The following is a 7,275-nucleotide window of genomic DNA, read 5'->3' as shown; positions in this document are numbered from 1 at the left end:
AAAGGCATTGAAAAATGAGATATACAAGTAAAGAAAAACCTAACACATAATCAAAACAGCTGACAAGTCAAAAGGAGATATACAAGTAAAGAAAAACCTAACAGATACTCAGGACAGCTGGGCCACACTCATGTTTAAGGAATAACAGGAACCCGTTGAGCTGGGTGTCAGCTGAGGGTGTCACCCAAGTCAGAATTTGGCCCAAAATACAATTGAGCTGGGTGTCAGCTCGGAATTGATGCCAATTCATGTGCGGGTGTTGGTGTGTAGAGTGGGGGTTTTTGACATTTTGAATGTTTATAGCTCTGTAGTGAAAATAATAAATCTGCATTGGACCTGCTTTTACTTCTCTGAAAAAATTATTGAGCAAATTGAGTCGGTCAAGAGAACATAATTGAAAAATCAAGCAAAGCCCGAGAAGAATACTTTTTTGAATAAAAAATAGGGTAAAATACGAAAACCTCCCCTATAGTTTTACTTTAACAAAAACCTCTCTTGAATTTTTAAAAAATTTGACAAAAACCTCCCTTCCATCATTGACCTAGACAAAACGTCTAACCTATGCATAAAACTTTTTTAAATACCCGTTTTACCCTTTTGTAAAATGGATACTGAAATGACTTACTAGTGAACGTTGCCACATGGTATGAACTCCGCCCTCGCGTGATTCCAGACGACACTCTTGGTTACTTCAACGAGAATGACAACCTCCAAAAGATCTCCTCCATTCACTCCCTCGCTGCTAGTAAAAAGTTCTTGTTTGGCGTTCCGGTGCTTTCACCCAAAATTGCAGGTAGGGGTGTCAATTGGATTGAATTTGGTCCAATCCGGTCCAGTCCAGTGTGAATTCGTTACAAATGAACTTGGTCCAATCCAGTCCAATGAATATTTTGGACCATTTTGGACCGGTTCAGAGACTATTCAATCTGTTCAAATTCCTGTTAATTTAGATTGGTTTTAACTCAAACCTGGTCCATCTAGATATTGGATCAATCCAATATAAATTCATTATGGACAGACCAGGTCCAATCCAATATGTCATATTGGTTCGTCCGGTCCGTCCAAATTCAATGTCTTATTGATCCGTTCAATCCATCCAAATGGATTTTGATTCGGAAGGAGTCCAACCCAAACCGGTCCATTGACACCCCTACTTGCAGGTAATCGAATCCCCCCTCCCCGTCATCGATCCTTGTCTCTTCTTTCAGCTCAGCCCTCGCTACCGCTTAACTCATGGTCTCTCTGCTTTTAACTTTCCAAAAATGGCCCCTTCCCGCCAAATCTTTGCTTCGATGGGACCAAGAATGCTCTGATCTAATTGGGGAACCGATCCTTATCATGCGATTCTGCTTATTTATTTAATTTGGCTGAATACGGAATATATTAATACCAGTCTTTTTGCCTTGTATGGTTGGATTAATGATGGATTTACGTGAGTTCCAAATTCTGCAATGAGGGCCTCTACAGATTTCTTCAATGAAACAATCTCACGGTCTCCATCAATCCTGGTCCATTCAATTTGCTCCTTCTCCCTAATAACATCAGCAATGGCTTTGTTCAGTTCCTGAAGTGTTCTCATCATTATGGCGGGCAAGCCTTCAAACGAGGTTCTCTACAAAAGCTGAAACAGGGAGTTACTGAATTCGAGCTCGCCTCTTCACCGGTTACTCTGATTTCTAGTATGATATGTCCTAGATATCCATCACCGTTTCTCGATGGTGGTGGTCACCAGTTCTTCGATAGAATAGGATCATCTCTGGGTGGAATTTCACCAATATTGAAGAAGGTGGAACATTTCTTTGTTCAAAAAGTTACTAGGAATGGCGGTTGTTTGTTTCGAGCACTGGTGAAATGAATGGCTATCAACAAGGGCATTACTCTTACTCCTCGGGAAAAAGAGAGAGAATGTAGATGAATTGCGGATGGATGTGAAAGAGGTCATATGTTATGATGATAAAGTCCGGAGTCAGTATGAAGAGGCATTGGTTGCAATTACTGTAGTTGAAGCTCTGAGCAGCACATTGAAAATTATGATTTTTTGGGGAGGAGAGTCTGAATTATTGGTGTTATCAAAGTTGTGCCAGCAGCTAATCATTGTTTACATACCAGAGCATGAGCATAGGGTGGGAGGATAGGGCACTAGTTTTATTCCTATCGCAGAGTATGGAGCTGAAGATCAGCAAGACATCAAAGGGAAAACCAAGGAAGGTAGTAAGGCTTTTGTACAACGGTAGGGACCATTATGATCTTCTCTCTGCTGTCGTGTCAATTTCATCTCCACAACTTCTCTCTGTCTCTCCTCATCTCTACCATTCTCTTCTATCTTAGCTTTGAAGGCTCAGCACCCTCGGCTCTCACTCGTTGCTCGATCTCGGCAGCTATCATCTCATATTCAAAGAGTTTCTTCTCGGCCATTAATGTCTAGTTCTAGCCTGCCGAACAAGAGATCTCCGACTCAAGGGCCTTTTTGGACTAAAGAAGAGAGTTGACCTATTGATCGGTGTAATCCGTTCTAGTAACTAGTGTCCCTTTTATAAAAGGTAAAATGGATATTTGAAACTAAGTTAAACATTCAAAGGAGATTTTTGCCAATTTTTTTAAAAATTCAAAGGAGGTTTTTGTTAAAATAAAACTATAAGGGAGATTTTTATGATTGTAAAAAACTTCAAGTGAGGCTTTTGTATTTTACTTAGAAGCAAGCAATCAAAGCTGAAAGGTCGAGTATCCAAGAGAGAAACTTGATAGTTTTGCTCTTTTTGTAACCAATTGCCATTACTTCATGTTACAGGATGAAGAATCGGGGGTTAGCATCTCTAGATTCTATCATGTTTGCTAATCAACTAGCTTTGGTGTTGTTTTTTTATAGGAGACTGACTCTAGCCTTAGTAGAAGAGACTTTATTTAAAGAATCTCCAATCATGGGGCTCACATGGTGGATCTGAAGGTAAAAGAAAGATGGTGAAAGACCAAGACAAGGAATTGAGCTTACGACAGGCACAAATGCATGGAGACTGAAAAACGACGTTACTTTGATAACAGATCGACGGCCAACCAGAAGTAGAGCAAAGGTACATCTCGGTCTCTTCAACTGATTCCAACGCCTAACTCAGGCGAGTCAAATCGCTCAACTCGAAAGCAAAAGGTTACAGAAGATTGCCCATGACAGAAATTGTGCATTCGTCCTCAAGCTTAAGCGTGTGGCGTTTTGGGTCAGAACTGTTCGGAAACGTAGATTGCCATGTAAAGGATAGTGTAAAGGTGGAGGGTGGGTCAAATCGAAATACCCGTATATGAACACCTGGCATCAGGGGGAATGCGTAAGTTATATCACTAAAACAAGAGGATTCAGGTATTTGGATCCTGATCTTGAACACCAGACATTGGGTCGACCTAGGAAATAGACTTTTGACCTAAAATACAAATCCGTTGTTTGCATAGAAAATGATGATATGGTCATCCTCACACCTGACGGTATGGGGAATAGGGTTCCCGTCCCATAAGGAAAATATTTTGTTTTGGAGCTTGATGGCAGTTGGGGCTCCCTAAGCCTAGTAGCACGAGATAAAATGTAGTAAATGGAAACTTCATGGTGGGAGGAGTGGCTTCTGTTCATGAAGAATCTTCTCAATGGCTAGAGCAACCTCCTGACAGACATCGAAAAACTAGGAGAAGGTATCTACCATGGAGGTCTTGGAGAACTAACACCATCCTTTCCTGACAACCACTCCTTATACTCAACTACCTTAAACCAAATCAAGTACTTTCAACTCCTGTTTGTTATTATCTACGTCCTGCTTCCCTTTTTATTCACCATTTAGCAAGCAAATCTCTGAGTTCAGAAATGAAAATCTTTTCTTGGAACATAAGGGGTTGTTGTGATCTCAATACAGCCTGGTTTTTACACAAACAAATAAAAAATAAGAACCCAGATATTGTATTCCTTTCTGAAACAAAGATTGATCTAGAGAAAGTAGGAAAACTAGTAAAAGGATGGGATAGGGGTGCCGGCAAAAGGTTTATCTAGAGGTATCTACTATGGTTGGAAACATGATCCGTTAGTCCAATTAATTGATAAATCAGACAGATTAGTCATTCTTAACATCAAATATGGACCAACTAATATGAATTGATAGTTACGTCTTGTATATGGCCATCCATTGAAGAGTAAAAGAGAGCAGTTCTGGAGCAAGTTAAATCATCTATTGGGGAACCAAATTGGGTTTTGTTAAGTGGCCTAAATGACCTTGTAGAGAGTTCAGATTATAAAGGAAGGAAAAACACAAGGGTCAGAACTTCTAAACCTTTAAACCAACTTATACAAAATCATGGTTTAATGGAGATAGAAGCGGGGGACTCTACTTTCACCTGGACAAATGGCAAAAAAAGGTTATCACAAAGTATTAGAAAAACTGAATAGAGGTTTGGCTACCCCTTGGTGGCACTTTCAATTCCCAAATGCCCAAATTAGGATCACAAGAAATATTTTTTTTTCGGATCATGGCTACTTGGTCTTAGAAACAAACCCCCTCTATCCTCTCTAGACCTAAACAATTCCATTTTTTAGCCATGTGGACTAAGGAACCTGAATGTCGGGACATTATCGAAACAAGTTGGCATAGGAATCCCCCAGCTAAAATTGTTTCTAAGGAAATGTAAAATAAAATTAAGAAAATGGAATAAAGAAAGGTTTGGCAAAATTGAAGATAGATTGAAGCAGTTGGAGGAGAAAATTTTAGACTTCGATGAGGAGGAAACCTCTAGTTTAATCTCCGAGGAAATGAGACTTTGAAGGGAATATGAGAAATGGCTTCGTCGAGAGGGGCAAATGTGGATATTAAAATCCAGGGAACTGTGGCTCAAGGAGGGTGACAAAAATACAAAATATTTTTATCAACCGACAAATTTTAAAAGAAGAAGAAACTCCTTGGATTCCATTAAAAATGATAAGAGAGTAATCATGGAATTAGAGGAGGTGGCTGGTGCTTTTAAATCTCATGCCATCCAAACAAGTGGTGAGACTCATGAATGATGAAGTGGAGGAGGTACATAACTTAATTTAGGTCAAAATCAATGAATCTGAAGCTGCAGAGATGACAAATCCCCCCCCCCCCCCCGCTGATGAAAAAAATAAAACAAATAGTTAAATCTTTAAGAGCCCACTCAGCCCCTAGCCCTGATGACTTTACCCCCTTTTTCTTTCAAAAGTTTTGGAGTACTATAAAACATAATGTCTGCTCTCTAGTTATACAGTTCTTTGACACTACAAGATTCCCTTAGATCTGAACTCTACAAATTTAGTGTACATCCCAAAAATATAAAATCCTGAAAATGTTCAACAATTTAGGTCAATCAGTGTTTGTAATGTCCTCTACAAAACAATATCAAAGTGTTTAGTGGCAAGAATGCAGCTGGTGCTAGACAAATTAATTGCCCCTAATCGAGCTGCTTGTCAAAGGGAGAGAAGGAATAGACAATATTATTGTGGCAAAAGAGATAACTCGTAAGCTAAGGAAGCAGAGGAAGGGGGTGGGATGGATGCTCCTAAAAATTGATATGCCAAGTGTTCATGACTGCATGAGAAGAGATTTTATCTTGAAAATGTTAGAAGGCATGGGCTTCTTAGAAAAATGGTGTAAGCTAGTGGAGTTTTTTATTTCTTCCCCAAAATTCTCAATAAAAATTAATGGAATTCAAAAAGAATTTTTTGAACTGCCAAATGGACTAAGATAGGGGACCCTCTATCCCTATATTTGTTCATTATAGGGATGCAAGCTCTGTTTGGTCTTTTTGATCTAGTTGAGGGAAATAAGGAACTGAAGGCTTTCAAGCTAGGGGAACCCCCATATCTCACCTCCTATTTTCATATGACTGTCTAATCATGTGCAAATCTGAACCAAGTCAACATAGAAAAATTAAGGAAATATTAGCAAAATTTGAAGAGTTATTTGGAAAATACAAACCTATCAAAAACTGGAGCCCAATGCAGCAGTTCTGTTCATAGGAGAAAAAAGAAAATTTTGCTCCAAATCTTGTAGATGAAACACATGAAAGCACAGGACAAATATCTGGGAGCAAGAGTGTGTTTTCAAGGTAAGTCTACTGATGCACATCATGAAATCATGGAAAAAATATCATCTAGACTAGCTAAGTGGAAAGCCAAACTATTATCATAGGTGAGGTGCACTACTTTAGTCAAATCTTTCCTATAAGCCATCCCCAACCTTGTAATGGGCACAACAATCCTCGGAAAAGATACTATAAAAAAATTGAGAAAGTCCAAAGAAATTTTTGGTGGGAGGGATCCTTTAGTAAAACAGTAATCCATTCAATCTCCTCGGAGAATGGGGGAATTTAATGAAGCTCTATTTGTGAAACAAGTTTGGAGGCTATTCTCCTCAGAGAAGGGCTTATGGATAAAGTGACTAAAAGAAAAACATGTAAAAAACAATTCAATTTTCAATGTGAAATCTTCACCAAGTGATTCATCTTGGTGGAAAAAGGTGGTTTCCACTTTGGACAGGATGAAAAGAAATTTGCTTTGGAAATTTCAGAATGGAATTTCTGTCACATCATGGACCCTTGGATCTCAACCTTAAGAGAGGGGGTTCTTGAGTTAAGGAACCGACATCAAAAAACTCAAGGAAATGGTCCTATCAAGGAGATGCTGAATCCTGATGGAAGCTGAATTGTCTTGTTACTATCTTCTTTATTCTCATAAAACACAATTAATCATATTCTACAATTACAAAGACCACAAGAAGACTTACCTGATCTGTTAAGGTGGAAGAGGTCTAAGAATTGTAATTACACTGCGAGTTCTGGATACAAATTTTTCACAGGCCATCTCCCCTCTTCTTCACTTTGTACTGTTCCATGGAGAATCATTTGGAAGGCTAAAGTGTCTCACAGATTCCAAGTGGTCATGTGGAAGGCTTGGTGGCACGGAGTGAACACAAAACATAAATTGAGGTTTCTTGAGAACCAAGACAGATATTGCATAATCTGTGGTTCTGAAGAGAAAACTTGGCAACACTTATTCTTTGAATGCCAATGTGCCAGAGTAGTTTGGCTCGCAGCACAAATCAGTGTCAACCTAGTAGAAGTTCGTGGTGTTCAATTGTTTTCTTTTGTTTATAGATGGATTGGCACAACACTTAACTCTCTGCCTAAGGAGTTCAAATGGGTTATGTTGCAAAGTTCTTCATAATCTTTCGCCTTATATGGGATATGAGGAATCAAAAGGCCCATAATAAACAAATATTGGATCCAATCCAA

At 39.0% G+C, this 7,275-nt stretch overlaps 1 pseudogene; it reads left to right on the top strand.

The window, feature by feature from the left end:
* Window positions 1–1,583: 1,583 nt before the first annotated feature.
* LOC148863850 (OVARIAN TUMOR DOMAIN-containing deubiquitinating enzyme 3 pseudogene) lies at window positions 1,584–2,328 on the top strand (annotated as a pseudogene).
* The last annotated feature ends 4,947 nt before the right edge of the window (window positions 2,329–7,275 follow it).

Source organism: Nelumbo lutea, chromosome 3 (genome assembly GCF_056320005.1).
Source record: "Nelumbo lutea isolate HS-2025 chromosome 3, American lotus-T2T, whole genome shotgun sequence".
Lineage (NCBI taxonomy): Eukaryota > Viridiplantae > Streptophyta > Magnoliopsida > Proteales > Nelumbonaceae > Nelumbo > Nelumbo lutea.
Note: the sequence above shows the minus strand (reverse complement) of the source record. Positions and strands in the feature narration are given on the sequence as shown.